Source organism: Carassius carassius, chromosome 41, assembly GCF_963082965.1.
Source record: "Carassius carassius chromosome 41, fCarCar2.1, whole genome shotgun sequence".
Classification (NCBI taxonomy): Eukaryota; Metazoa; Chordata; class Actinopteri; order Cypriniformes; family Cyprinidae; genus Carassius; species Carassius carassius.
In genome coordinates, this window is record NC_081795.1 from 8,763,434 (window position 1) to 8,780,103 (window position 16,670).

At 38.1% G+C, this 16,670-nt stretch overlaps 1 protein-coding gene across 2 annotated transcripts in view; it reads right to left on the reverse strand.

Moving 5' to 3' along the window:
• Positions 1-14,819, reverse strand: part of LOC132123567 (nuclear receptor-interacting protein 1-like) — a 35,494-nt gene extending 20,675 nt beyond the window's left edge. The window contains exon 1 of one of the 2 annotated variants that reach the window (XM_059534273.1): positions 14,692-14,819. The gene's annotated coding sequence lies outside the window, so the exon portion shown is untranslated. The remainder of the gene's footprint in view (positions 1-14,691) is intronic. The other variant, XM_059534274.1, reaches the window with a different exon arrangement.
• Between the last annotated feature and the right edge of the window lie 1,851 nt (positions 14,820-16,670).

The window sequence follows — 16,670 nt, forward strand, 5'->3', positions numbered from 1 at the left end:
TGTAAACAGCCTAAGTCAAGCATGGGCAGGACAAATCAATTGCAAAACATTACAGTGAACTGTCAGCCAGTGATTGGTTTATGTTTACTGATATGGAAATAGAACAAACAAAATATTGACTTCTAACACTTTATGTAATATCTATTCAGTGCTTTCACTTCCAAAACAATGGTATTGAATTACCTTGACAGTTTTTTTTAGCATATATTGATATGTGTGATTAATTATCAAGTAATTCATGTGATTAAAAATTGTAATAGTCTGGCAGTGCAACTACATACTGATCTGTTCACTTGACTTACCATATAATTCTTAAAGGCCTTTTATTTACAATAAGATTTCACTAAAATACAAAATTCCTTCAGTTACAGTACTTCAGTGAGATCACTTATTAATTTATTTTGGTTTTATAATTATAAAAAGTGTGGAATATTGGAGGAAACTGTGGATACTTTGGTAAATTTTACATTGGTACTCAATTTTCTAACATAGTCCGGCCCGACAGGGCTCAGTGTAAATAACAAGCAAGTGTAAAAATAGACTTTTTGTGCTCTGGAAAATGTTCTTGTGTTGGCCTACAGACTGTGTTTTGTTTCTTTCACATACCTTCCAGTCTGCAAACTGCTTGTCTAACCCTCGTCCGACCTTCAGCCGAGAAAGAGGCAAACATGGTTGACCTGTCACTAAACTTTCCCCGGCTGGATGATAAGCGCTTGTTTAATTATATTCATTTACATGGATCTGACATTGTTCCAGGATGATGTCAGAGCTCAGCAAGGTTAGCGGGAGCTGAAAGTGGATGGGAATGTTAAAGCCACCCACTGCAGCGCTTTGCAGGCAGTAACTTTATTTTCTGCTTTGTTCCACGAGCTCAGAGGGCAGCTTTCCAATCCGCTGTTACTGAGGGCATACAAGGGCATCTGCCAAATACAGGCAAAACGATTGGGAAACACTGGAAGTTTGCATTAAAGAGAAATTAATGTCACTCAAAAAGGAAAGCTCTGTGTGCTAACAGCCGGTTGGATGCTAGCTCACGATAAAATGTTTGCGAAATGAATGTTTTATACACTATAACAGTATCATTTTTTGAAGATGTAGCTTTCAAGTGCCACATTTGTTCAAAGATTTAAAATTTGAAGAATTGCAATCATATTTTAAGGAAGTATATTTTTGGAATTACACACTTTTTTTTACCCCAAAATAGGGGTGTGGGCGTCTACATGGAGGACATGTGCATGTTTTCATGACAACAGCAGGTCTTGTGAAGTGATCACTCAAAGGCAGGTCAATTCCCTTTGATAGATAGGTTTACGTGTGTGCACCTCGGGGTGGGGAAGAGTATGCAGGGTCTGCTATAAAGCATCTTTAATGGCTGAACCCGGTGCTGTTCCAGTCTTCATCTCATTTACAGGCAACTTGGATGTTTTATCACCTTTAGCTCTCCTTGCTAGCCTCGCCACCCACACGAATGGGTGGTTGGTGGATGAGAAGACCCGAGCACCAATTATATCATTGCCCTTATTTACACCATTCAAATGTTTTCAGGTCAGCTCTTATCTCCTACTAATCAGCGAGGTCAAACCACAAAGAATAAAGAGCATATCATTTAAAAAAACAGGCCAGCTAAATCAGAGACATCTAGCTACTAATGTCAGGCGAACCACAATTGCATAAGCAACAAAATGGCACATAAAAGCTGAAAATTGTCAGCCTGCTGTGCATAAAATGGAGGTTAACTGAAGCATGTGTGAAACTGAGATCTTGCGGTCTGGTTTGCGCAGGGTCACATCAACAAAACCTATTAAGGTCATAACTGGCGTTTTAGATTATCTCAAATCCCCTTAGATTTACATTGAAAAGAAATCGATTTGCGTGTAAGTGGACTCCTAATACAAGGTATCCTATCTTATGTAACACCGTGCTAGTGAGACCAGAACTTAGTCAATAGTGTGTCAAAATGTAGATGGTTACACCTACAAAAAAAACTTCTTTGTACAGATTAAAACAATAAGATTCTGCTATCAGCAAAATTTAACAATCCAACAAGTGGCCTCCATTTTATGCACTTTGGCCCAAATAATTCTACTCTAACAGTTCCGATTCTGTGTTCTAGTTCCTTTCTGCTGATGCCACAATTGAACACAGCACAGCAAAAAATGTTACCTAAGAACAATCTCATCAGTCTGCCCATCTAACATGGGGAAGAAAAGACCAAATCCAGTATTTTTAACATATTGCAGATATATAACGTATAAATAAATATACACTACTGTTAAAAATTTGGGGGAAGGCTTTTGTCATATTTTTGAAAGAAGTCTCTTATTATTTACCAAGGCTGCATTTATTTGATAAATACAGCAAAAACAGTAAAATTGTGAAATATTACTACAATTTCAAATACGTACTTTCTATTGCACTATACTTTAAAAATGTAATTTATTCATGTGATGGCAAAGCTGAATTTTTAGAAGTTCAGTTCAGAAGTTCACTTCAGTCTTTATATATATATATATATATATATATATACATACACACACACACACACACATACATCTCCCACCCCAATAATAAATCAAATAATGATACTTTCACCTCGGTTTAAACTTAAATTTCCTGGCATAATACCTTACTTGAGGCTGTTCCCTTCCACAAATAACAAATCATGTGTTCAGGTGATCTGACACACACACACATAGCTTTCTTCCTGGAGCCTTGTTTTCACCTCAGCTCCAGCGAGATCATTGTTCATAATTTACCCACTGGTCGAGGGAAGATCATGTGTCCTGACCTGACAAAACAGCTTATTAAACCATGCTTGACCTTGGTGTGACTCCTAAAGTGGATGTCAACCTTGAACTCCGGATGACACACTACCACTAAGCGGCCTTAATCCACTCAACAAATCAAGCTGGATCAGGTTTCGGCCCCCATTATTGGAGACGGCCAGTAAAAATACACCATCGAACAGTAAAGTGCTGTTCCAAAGCAGCCTGTATGATAATCATCTCAGCCTGGTGAGAAACAATCTGGCCCTCTGGGTCAGTTCTAAGGCCGTGCGTGAGGGAAACGATAGCGTCATCCTCAACTGTGTGACCAAGACATGTCATCCACTTCCAAGATCTCACAGAGCTGCTCTATTAAGTATGCACTTCCTGGGGGAAGGGTAATGTTCTGATTTACTGATGACTATCAAATGGAAAAACAGATGCTCCTTTCTGATGAATGAGGTGACACTTTTTTTTCAAAGCGCAAAGGCACCAATAAAACCTTTAAACAAAACAAAACCGAAAAAGAACAAATGACCACAACAAAAAGACTACACATCTCTAGCAATGCCAAAGCACCAATAATTAACATATCAAAGTGGCATGTTGAAAACACAGGACTGTAATGTTTACCCAGCTGTCCCTTGTGTTTCTGTCTCTCCACAGATTCCTTCCACAGTCCAAACACTACGCCAAAAAAATGTGCCACAAGCTGAACTCAACAAAACCGCATCCCCCGGGTAACGGCATGAACTACACACCCACAAGGTGTTGTGAATGGGTGCCTGCTGTTGCTCGGTAACAGATTAGCCCAGTTTATGCTTTAGTGCATTGAATACACTGCCCACCACCGCTCGCTCTCTGCCAAATCATGGGCAGAGGACTTTCCAGAAACTCAGGCTAAACAGCCCTTGACCATGAACTTTCTGACTTTTCAAACATTTTCAACAACCTTGAACACATCTCTGTGATGCCTACACCACCATAGAACTTGTTTGTAACATTTCTTGACAACAGCAAAATATATTTTTTTGTTTCAGCCACTTTTGGAAATAACAGCCATGGTACTTGACTCTAAAAATGAGCCAGGCATTCAAGAAATTATTGCATGCCTTTTAAAATGTTACTATAAATGTTCCCTTATTTCCCAGAGCCTTTGGCCATAAGAAGTTAATTTACTAGCTGTGGAGAGTCCCATTTGATAAAACTGAGAGTGACTGTCAAGAATATAGTAACTATTAGGAAATAAAGCATTAAGAAAATGTGTTCCCCTCAAAGGAATTGTTCACCCAAAAATGAAAATTCTGTCATCATTTACTCACACATGTCGTTCTAAACCTATATGAGTTGCTTTCTTATGTTAAACATAAAAGAAGATATTTTGAAGATTGCTGGTAATCTGGGAAGTCGTGGCCTATTGGTTAGGTAGTTTGACTCCTAACCCTAAAGTTGTGGGTTTGAGTCTCGGGCCAGCAATACCACGACTGAGGTGCCCTTGAACAAGGCACCGAACCCCCAACTGCTCCCTGGACATAACTGGCTGCCCACTGCTCTGGGTGTGTGTTCATGGTGTTCATGGTGTTCACTGCTGTGTGTGTAAACTTTGGATGGGTTAATGCAGAGCATGAATTCTGAGTATGGGTCACCATACTTGGCTGTATGTCACGTCACTTAAGCCCCTTTCACATTGACATTCTAGCAAATACACGGGTGAAGTGTTCCGGCAATTGTTCCCGGGTCGCTAGATTTTGTACTTTCACACTGCCAGTGATTACCCGGGATATGTGCGTGCTTTCACACACAACCCGTAAAGATCCCGTAACGACACGTGACATCAGGGCGTGACGTGTAATGTACGAGTCGAAAACGTTAGGCACGTTATATTTTCACTGAAGCAAGCGAACAATCTCGGCGTCAGCGCAGAGAGTGAGGAACTAACTGATCTCTGCTTCATTACAGTTTGCACATATTTTTTCATCGCAAACGTTGATCTTCCTTCACAACAGCCGGTAAAAGAGTCCCGCGATAACGTGCGTCATCACTTCGACATGGCATTAGATCTGGCTTTTTTTCACACAGCACTCGTCCCGGGTTGAACCCGGCAATGTTACTAGGTCCCCGACCCGGGTTCAATGCCAGAATCAATCCCGGGACGTGTTTGCTTTCACACAGAAGGCGACCCGACAATGTTCTGGCAATATGCCGGGTCCGACGTGCAGTGTGAAAGGGGCTTTAATCAAACAGTTGGTGGTTGCCATTGACTTCCATAGTCAACCACCAACTGTTTGATTACCAGCAATCTTATATACACACTCAACTAAGACAATGTATAGTTTATCTGTTTTCTTCAAGCCATCTATTTTCATAATAGTTAAATATATTTGAAATCCACTGTTAATCAGCATAGCCTTTTTTACAAAATATATATACACATTATATATATACACATTGTGGCATCCCTTATATACATATATATATATAATGTATATGTATATGTATATATATATATATATATATATATATATATATACCCACACACACACACACACACACATATACACATATATGTATATAGCCACATTTGGAGTCTTTAAATAACTTTAAGCACATATATATATATATTTTTTTTAAGTTATAAACATGGCATAATTACAAAATCAGTTTCACATGATGTAGACAAACACTTGAGTGAAAAAGATTAAAATAAATGACTTAAAATAATTAAATAAAATACATATGCACATATATTTGATAATAAAATCAGGCTATATATAAGCTCAGTATAAACAGTACAGCATAATATCTACCTACTGACACATTGCCACCGTGGCACATAATATAACATCAAATCATCCTTCCCTAATCCAAACTCCAAAACAGCCAATACTCGGTGTGAGCAGACGGTAATACCCAGCGTTTGTATTCAAAGTGGTGACACAATCTTTTCTCACCATATGTTATAGATTACCAGGTAATGAATTCTGTTTAATTAACTCTTAAGAAACACTTCGATGGTCTAAATTCAAGCTGTGCATTATTTTCTTGATCTGCTCGCTAGGGCTGCACTATATGTCGTTTAAGCATCGATATCGCGATGTATGAATCCACGACAGTCACATCACAGGATGTGCGATGTAGGCTGTCGTAGTTGATCCGTTATTCATTAACTGTACGGGCCAGCTGCTCCCCGGCCCTTGACGAATGTGGTTCGTGGAGAGCGCGAGAGAGAGAGCGTGGGAGAGAGAGGGAGCGCGAGAGAGAGAGAGAGAGAGAGAGCGCGAGACAGAGAGAGACAGAGGGAGAGAGAGAGAAAGAGAGAGAGCGTGCACGAGAGATAGAGAGACAGAGGGACAGAGGGAGAGAGAGAGAGAGCACGCTTCAAACAATACGAGCGCTGTCTTGCTCTCTCTCCCTCGTGCATATTAATCAATTGACACAATGGTGTCGATGTTTAAATCATTTAAAATGAGAATGTAAATCTGCTCACCCCATTTTTGTTTGTAAGAAAAAATTAGATCAGATTTCATATCGCAATATATATCGCAGAAAAATAAAATATCGCAATGTCATTTTTTTCCCAATATCGTGCAGCCCTACTGCTCGCCACAGAGCTGTCTTTGTCTCGGCAGGCAACCGTTGGATTAGATTTACCTAACGACATCTTGCAAGCTTGACCTCAAATCTTATCGAACTGGGTACATAAAAATGCTGCCAGTGAAATCACTCGTGTCGTAATGTAACCACAGAGCTCCTTGGAGAGACTTTACTTTCACAGTACCTGGCAGAAACCAGTCTCGAAGACAAAGACAATGCCATAGGAGTCTGATCATGAGATCTTCAGGGTCTTGGGTATGGCGATAACATGGCGGTAAATTCATTACCTCTGCCTCATGACCATCACACTTGCTGCTGTCCTCTCTCACCATATATCAATCTTTTCATTCATAAATTCTAAAAATCCCCTTATAGTTAATTGCCAAACCAATTTAATTTCTAAAAAAGCTCTCTGAACAGCAAGTCATAATGAAGTAGGGATACATCCACCGACTCTCTCTGACAACGCTGCTCTTTTTGCGCTTGAATGGATGAACAGTGAAAGATGCTTGCATTAAAGCCATATAATTATGTGAGGGTGAAGCACTCCACAGCTCAGCTTATTGTAGCAGACACAATGCCCTTGCCTGAGCTTTGTAGGCTCCAAAAAGGACAGGCGGCTAAGAAGTTGTGAAGGACAATCCCCCCTAATAGGACAGCATTGTGGCGGCCTTGGACTCTGAATTCTCTGCTCGACAGGGGACATACATCAATTCGTCAGCCCAGCCAGAGACAGTCCTGTAACCTTCAAAAGTTTCAGGATCTTTGAAGAATGATTGGCATTCCAGTGAGCCACTTTTCTCAGTGGGCTTTGCTTCATATAACCCAGGGTGGTTAAATTAAGACAACATTGAATAACAGACTTAAGTCCAATTTAACTGTCGCCCCTACTGCGTACTCTCAAGCCTTCAATTATGCTGATCCTGCCACATGGTGACATGCGAAAACCTTTATCCCCATGGCCATTAAAGCTGTCTAGAGACCTAGACGCAGGAGCCAGGACAATACATGTTGGAAATGATCGGCTCAACCCGCCATCTTTATTCAAAACTGACCTAGAACACAATGATTACAGAGCCCAAATATAGTTTTGGTGAATATTTCAGGAAAATATCTGCAGAATCAGCCAACATCCAAACCAAGTTACAAAGTTGGTTTAAAAGTTACAAAAGTCACTATGACATTTACTACTAAGCAGGCCCAGATGGAATCTGCAGGTACCTTTCGCATTTTCTATGCTGAGTTTGGAGGAAAATGGGCAAAATAAAGTGCTATAGATTTGAATATGGCAAAAATGTGTTTAATGGAGTTTATATTGCTACATGAAAGATATGTGTAGCTATTGTGAAACAGGCTACTTCTGGGACACTGATGTCCTACGGTATCTCTAAAACGCTAAAAGTTGCAAGGAACCGTAAGCGGTGATCGTTTCTTATGTATTCTGATGTACATACAATAATTGATTATTATAAAATGTAGGGGCAGAGACTTGGTTCTATGCACTAGTTCTTGACTAGATGTTAAGATGCGGACGTTGCAATTGAATGTGAGTTTATGCATTTAGTTAGGGCTGCAACAAACGATTATTTTGATAATCGATTAATCTGTCGATTATTTTTACGATTAATCGGTTTATGTACTTATATTTTAGTTTTTTCCATTTTTTCCCCAAGTAAATTATTAATAAATGGTCTTTATCATTCAGCATAGATTTAAGAGATTTTAACCATTTTGCACTGTCATATCCTCATCAAAAATATACCTGGAGTTGTTTTATTGTGTTAGTATTCCTTTGTCGAACTCTTCTGCAATCAGAACACTGACCCATACTCTAGCAAATTTCACAAGGAGATTTCAAATAATGTTTTCACCATGGCAGTCTTTAGAGCTCCTAAAGTAGTTTAACATCCCGAACAAAGCTTATTAAGGAATCTTTCAGAACATATTTTCACGAAGAATAAGGATAAAACAGAATAAAATTGCAGTGCATTGTATTTTATTATATACTGGGAAAAAGCTTTATAGCTTTTGCTGTGAAATTGTAAACAATCCTTAAAAAAAAGTGCCAATGGCATGAAACCTGAATGGAACTCACAATTTAAAGTAAAATCCATCAGAAGGTTGTCCAGAAAAAAAAATTGGACACACACAAAAAACCTGCTGTGTGAAAAAGAGCAGTGAATAATACTTAGAAAAAAAGTGCATTTCAAATATATACATTTACCTCTCTCATTCAGTCATAATTAGGCTGCACGACTGAATTTTGAACTGGTAAACGACAAACTGATCACAGAACATGTTTGTAAAGCTTTAAATGTTAAACTGTTAAAAAGCAATGTTATCAGCTTTTACGACTAAACATTTGCAAACAACATTGTACTGGAGAATCTGCACAAATGAAAGTCTTAGGGGCCGAAACGCGCCTAAAAACGCGTGGAAAACGCTAGGCGCACCGCTTTCTCCTTCTTTCCAAAGCGCTCGCGCAGAAGCGCCCCTGAGGCGTCTGCCTTTGCTAAGCAACCATGACGTGCTCTCTCCTTGAAGACGCGGAAATTTCAGCAAAGGATAAATGGATTTGCAGCTCAAAAAATCGCTTGCAGTAGCTCTGCTACTAAATTTATTTCAAAATGGAAATCCATATACAACTATGATCAGCTGTTCCTTTCATCTTGACTGAGCTTTTAACGTTGTTACGGGAAAGGATGAAGCTGATTGGTTAGTTCTTGTCACATGACCCGCGGTGCGGTTGCTGCATTCTGAAAAGTTGAAATGTTTTTAACTCGATGCGGTGCGGTGTTGGAAATAACGAACTTGAGCGCGCAAAAGACGCGATATGTGAACGTCCCCTTAAACAGTGCAGTAGTGCAGAGTTTACAGGTTACTCTTCTTTTTTAAAGGCTCAATGTAAAGTACTCCCACATCACGCTGAATGCTGCAGACATAGACATCATATGATGTCTATGGCTGCAGAGACGCTGTTCGGGAAGCACGTGACATAAAACAAGGCCAGCTATTGGCTATTCGCTACTTCTCCTGTTGTACTGGCTGAGTAAAACCTCCGGTGGCTCATTACTGCCACACTTTGGTCACCGCAGATTTGAAATATGCACGAAATGAGCCGCTTACGGCAAATAAAAGTTATTTAGCAACGAATCGATGACTAAATTAGTTGACAACTATTTTAATAATCGATTTTAATCGATTAAATCGATTCGTTGTTTCAGCTCTACATTTAGTAATATATAGGTTAATCTTTATTTCATGCAGAATTTAAATAGCATTTTGCCAATTATTTTACAACTGAGGGAGAAAATATCTCTATCTAAGTGGTTGGGTCAGACAGAAGACATACAAATAAAATAAAGTACATAAACACATAAAATCAAAATTTTATGTTTTAACCACAGATGGCGATAGCAAGGCCAGAGTTTTTTTAGTGCACCTTTAGAAAAAATGTTCATGCATTTATATTATATATATATATTTATTAACCTCAAAGCTGGATGTTTATTAAACAAACCTCCATGGGCATGTGACCCAGAAAATATCACAAATATGAAAGGGGTGAGGCATGTGTAGACCTTTATGAATGACCGGCATTCCAATTCTGCAAAATTCTGTGGGTACATATGAGCTTGGCTATAAAACTGTACATTATGGTGCAAAAAAAAAAAAAAAGTTCAAATAATCCATAAATCTTAAGGAAATGTATTCAAACCCAGCCTGTTAAGTTTGATTCCCGTTTTCTGAGAGTCTAACATTTACATTTACATTTATTCATTAATAAATGAATAAAGCTGACACTTTTATCCAAAGCGACTTACAATTGCTATATATGTCAGAGGTCGCACGCCTCTGGAGCAACTAGGGGTTAAGTGTCTTGCTCAGGGACACATTGGTGTCGCACAGTGGATTAGAACCTGGGTCTCTCACACCAAAGGCATGTGTCTTATCCACTGCGCCAACACCACCCCTGGTCTTAATGCATGTGAAGTTAAGGATAGTTGTACACATGCCATAAATTGCATACCTAATATTGGCCTACTCTATAAAAACATCACTGATACACATCGCTCGCCTCGGGCTGACATTTCTATACTACACATGGAAAAATCATTTCTGTGGTGCACTGCTGATAGATGAGCTGGCACATGGAGACATGATTTAAGATGCTTCTTTCCTTTTGCACTCCAATTTTGCTTACGCCATTAGTTTAATACAGGACTCTGCTTGCATTTGTCTTTTTTTAACCCCCCTCCCCCCTCCTCACGACAACAACACCAGCCAATTTAAGAGGCACTGTAAATGTATTTTTCTTAAAAGCTGGTGCACTGCTGAGATCACACTGATCCCTGATGTTGACAAGATCACATTCAGCCAGTTGTCTCTTCAACAAGCCGTTGCTTGCATGCACACCTCTCTTCCTGATTTATCTGACCCCGATCTTGCAGTGGGCTGGCTGTAATTTTTTTCTCACAAACTATAAATAATGTACTTCAATTTCCATTATGGTCAATCAATTATGGGTTATGATTGAGGGGCATGGTGACCTCCTGTTTGGTAGATGATCCTGTCATTATCTCATGAACAATGAATGCCTTCCAGCAATCTATACGGAGGCACACACACACAAACAAACATTTCCTCTCTCCATTTCCTTATACTGGCTTTCATTCCAGATGATCAGATGCCATTTACTTTTCTACACCAACCACATACTCCAGGTAACACAAGTCCAGTTACCTGAGCTTTGAAATTCAATTTGTAACATGATGAACTGACATCATAACATTATTCAGAACAAGAAAATAGGCAAACATCTCCATAGGACTATGGGAGCATCATTTTGGAGTCCAATCATATGAAGAAAAGACCACAAGCACCTCTATACATAATCAAAAACAAAACTAAGCAAAAATTAACTTGTCAGTATTTTAGATATCCAGATCTTTGATTAGACTATAACTATGACTATAACTTCACAAACAGGAATGTTAGCAAATCAAGTCATTTTAAATATGTATTACATACTTTCTTCTGTGAAACAAAAATAAGATTTTAAAGAACAGCTTTTTTCCATGCAATGAAGTAAATGGGGTCAAGAACAACATGGAAGGCCACTGATTTTCATTATATGAAATAAAATCATTTGTGTTCCACATAAAAAAGATAGTTTTACAGGTTTGGGATGACATGAGGGTGAATACATGTTAAAAGATTTTCATTTGTGGGTGATTTATCCCTTGAATAACAAGTAACGTTACAAGAAATTATTCATTTACAAATACAGAAAACTTGAGTTGAAATTCAGTGCACACATATTAGTAATTAGTAACTGGCTGTTATCACTATCCAAGATATCCACCTCTTTTACTCTAGACTTCAGTGACAAGATCGTTTACAATAGCTTCCCTCACAGCCTTTTAAGAAAGGCTAAGAGCAACATTTTAAACAAAACCACACAACGTAATAAAGTAAGCTTCAACATAATGTGAGTAGGTGGTCAGGTTTTTGGGTTATATGTCATCATGATCTTAAGCAAGCGGTTCCTCCCGAAATGCAAACATTTGGGACTTTTTAAGACCAGAGCAAACAAAGAGTAAGATCTGATGTAAGAAGAGGACCACCTCTGCAGTTTTGATTTAGTCATGCTTTACACAAACATAAAAATGAACACAAACAGTACTTAAAAAAAAAGATACAGTGTCTCTGCGGATCATTATATACAGTAGGTTTCATTATTCAGTGCAGCTGTGCTAATGAAACAACACCATGCTCATTCAATATTGTCAAATGGCATATATTTATTCTTAAGTACCTATGAGTCAGCACCCTGAACATTATATAATTCAGGTCCTGTTTTTATTCACAGCTCCACACTGATTTGAAAAAATGCAACAAAAGCTAGAGGCCTAAATGTACAATATGAAAAAAGGTGCACTCTGTAACATTATACTGGCACCTACTGGCCTGGAGGCATGCAGTGTGTTTACTAACTGCTGCTGCTACACTAAATCAGTATGTTTATCTTACATTTTTCTCTGTTTCAGGGTGCTTTCACACCTGCCTCATTTAGTTCGGTTGAATCGTACCAGAGTTCGTTTCCCCGTTTGGGCAGGTGTGAAAGCAGCAATCGCACTCGGGTGCGCACCAAAGGCGGACCAAACAAGCGTACCGAGACCTGCTTAAAGAGGTGGTCTCGGTACGCTTCCAAACGAACTCTGGAGCGGTTCGTTTGTGGTGAGAACGTGATCCGACCTCGAACAGACCCAACTGCAAAAAGTGCTGATCAGCCGTAGTCAGCTGCGCTGGGCATTATGGGATGAGGAACCGCATCCGCGCTTCATTATAGAAATGTATTGTTTTCATATTGTGGTGTATACAAACAATAGATTATGGCCAGGGACAAAACCATCCCGCACAGTCGTCTCTCCATAGTTGTGTTGTATCCGTGTTGTTTGTTGGCTTTTCCTCTTATGCTGGAATTTTCCCGCACGTAAATTCTGACCAATCGAAAAGCAGTTTAGGAAATACATCATGGCCAATGAGTGATGTGGATGTTGTCATGTGACTGCATTTTGGTTCGTTTCAACTGATTCGGAACAAAGCAATCAGTGTGGTGTGAAAAGGAACCAAAAATGCTGAAAAATGCTACAATGTATAATTGTTTGCCATGCATATTCTAGGATTCAGTCACATCGCATTTGCGTGCATTGTTGGTGGTTCACACTGGAACACAGCTGATGAACTATTGCGATTTCTTTATGTGGAACTGTAAAATGCACTGCACACATCTGAATTTTTGGTTTGAACTGTTGGAACGGTGTTGTAAATGCAACTTAACCACTGATTTCTAGTTGTGTTCTCTATTGGAAGGCCAAACAAAGTAGCTTCACTAAGAAACACAGAGCGTCTCCACAGCACGTTTACATATTTAAAGAATTTGCCACTGTTGATTCAAATGCAGGTTTTAAGCAGTGTAGAGTAGCTATTGTTGTTTGTTGTTCATCTGATCACAAATCCAAACATGGTTTCATGTTTACGCGGCGTGACACAACGCAACCCAACGTGTAAGAAAACAGTACAAGTCATTAAAATCAGTAGGCTAATTATGTCCCAACTCAATGTTACAAATGCCTTATTGTTTTTGTCTCATTGCACCGGGACCGAGCAACACAGTATGGTAAGAGGCATAACATTTCACTTTAAGAAGTGAACCTTAAACCGCATAAACACATTTCATTACACCATTACATTACACCAGTAAACAAAATAATGTTCTTTTATAGCAACTTCATATGAGCTTTTTAATGTCTATGTGTTGCAAAACACCTTTTTAAAAAAAATTAATATAAAGTAAACATTATTAATAGCAGAAGTAACTCTACTGAATGAGATGACAGTGGGTCATGTGATATTAATCACCCATTGGGGCGACCACCCCAACATATTAATTAATACAATAGAACACCTTTTTTAAGACTATAAGGCATATATGACTAGAGTATAATATAAGTCTACATCATTTTAAAGCTATTTCTCAAAAGTGAATGTTAATTTGTAAAAATGAGCTAATTAGAAAAATTAAAAAATAAAAATACTCAGCTTACTCCTTTAAATCCAAAAATATGTAGTAGTTACTAAGTCCATCCACATGCTCAAAAAAATGTAATATGAATCATATGATGTTCTTCTTTGCACATCTAATAAGCCACTAAACACAATATTATTTTCAGAAAGCATTCTGGACGTCATGAGAAAGATACATAGCAGGTGAGATAATTTGATGCTTCTCGATGCAAGATCTTGGAGCACTTTAAATATTTCACACAAACACTTCGAAGGGTCTAGGTTAGACCAAACATACATTATGAGGTAAGCAAGGTGCCAGAGCCATCCTCTTATCACAACCACAGTAACAATGTATCTAGTGTTTAAACTCAGCTCGGCTACAATTAGCACAACAAGACTCTTTTATATCACATTTCACGTGCTTGCCAGGACCCTCTACAAATGCACTTGAGTAGCTCACATTCTGATTTAGGATGCTTATAAAGGAAATAAGTATTTGCCACTTTCATTTAATCGTTTGATCACATGCATTTGATTAAAAAACGGACATATTATACGCGCATGCCTGCATGTAAACATTCAATGAAATAAATGAAGACTCAAAATGGAAACGTCAGCTCCCACCACCCCATATATCCCCCGCTTATTTAATATACGCACAAGCCATTAAAAACAAAGCGAATTCTGGCTTTGCTGCTACTGCAGGGGTAAAACAAACGAATAAATACACCAGAAATCTTAATTTCACACCCAGCCTTACCTGTTCGGGTGTTGAAAAAGAGAATCCCGTTGAAAATTATGCTGCATTCAGGGAATAGTCGGATACGTCTTTTTACGAACAATTCAGATATCAAAAAATTAATAAAATAATAATAATAATAATAATACAGTAAAACGGAAAGAAACCCCACATGTGCGGTTTTCTAGTGCTCTTGAGTCCTGCAGTCAGTCGCCTGACTGAATTGTTTATTCAAGGTATCCCCGGCACTCTGCAATGCCATGTTCACTCCTCCTATCCTCATGGACGCTAGTGAGATCCGATTCGCGAGCGAATCATTCTTGCAATGATTCAGCAGAACCGATTCGTTTGAAGATAGAAAAGAAAAGAAACAGATTGGACAAGCTAGTATCGAGCTACCAGCTTAAGCTGGATTTACCCACCAGGAGAGATGGGATTTCACTTCATTCTATAGGCTGACATTAAATTAACTTAATTTTATTTTAGTGGTTTGCTGAAAAGAAAAGAAAAAGATGATGAAGAGGAAAAGACAAAGGAAAAATAAAACATAGGCCTACATGTGCACATTGTGGAAAATCTGTAGGGTGGATGACATGTTAACACGTTAAACAGATAATATACATATAATGAATCATATATTTTGCTATAAACAGCTCATTTTTACCCGTATTTAACTATATTTTATAACAACAACAAAACAAATAAGTGTAAAATGTCTTCTGGGAAGACTTTTGAGTTATTATTATTATTAAAATTATTGAATCATTTTAATCGGCTATAACTACAATGAATCAACCGAACGAACTGAATCACTAAAATGAATTCGGACTTCCAAATGCTAACAGACGCCACCCTTAAAGCCACAGCCATCTATCTATCTATCTATCTATCTATCTATCTATCTATCTATCTATCTATCTATCTATCTATCTATCTATCTATCTATCTATCTATCTATCTATCTATCTATCTATCTATCTATCTATCTATCTATCTATCTATCTATCGCAAATATCAGAAAATGCTTCTGATAATTAGATAATGCTTTTTATGATAATTAGATTAGATTAGATTAGATTAGATTTCATTGTCATTATGCAGAGTACAAGTACAGAGCTAATGAAATGCAGTTAGCATCTAACCAGAAGTGCAATAATATAGTGTTTTATATACATAAAAGTGCAGAGTATTTGAAGCTATGATATACAGAATGTACAGTGGAGTTGCTATACTATACAGTATTGAGCAGAGTATATAAATATAAATAGGAATGCAATTCAGGGATTGTATGTACATTATGAACAGAGCAATGTGAGAACAGTGATAATAAATACAGATGGTTAAGTGTGCAAAAGTATTGTTAAACAATGTATTCTATTCAAAATAACAGTAGTGCAATGATATTTTATAGAAATAGTTTACTGTGCTTTGTACAGTAAAAACTTTAGACAGTTTACAGTAATAGCTAGAGCAGTGTGCAGTCTGTGCAAAATATGAGTAGTGCAAATACATGTATGTAAAAGTACTGTACTGTGACCAGTGCAGGTTAGATAATGATTTTTACAGTAATTAATTTCTACATAGATATTATAAAATCATTATTAATTATAATAAATATAATCTAAAATCTGATTTTGTGTGCCATTGCAAAAAAATAATGTGACAAACATTAGCCTAAACTTTAAAAAACAGTGTTTTATGTCACAGCCTGCTTAGTTCAGCCTTTCTATGACTTGAGAAGACACAGCTTTTTCACCAAGTTCACACTTCTTGGGACCCCATATGACCAGTCAACAGTTCTGGCTGGAGTAAACATGCCCTGCTGGGATTACAGATGGGCTGTATCCTGATGGCACATAATATAAGCCATCAAGTTTTTCACGGTTTTTCTCTTGCATACAAAGAGATGTTAACTTCCCAGCTGCCCCTCCTTACTACAATAGATTCCCTCTCCCTCCCAAGACAGTCACATGTTTCACTGCTGTGTGACAAGCCGTGAG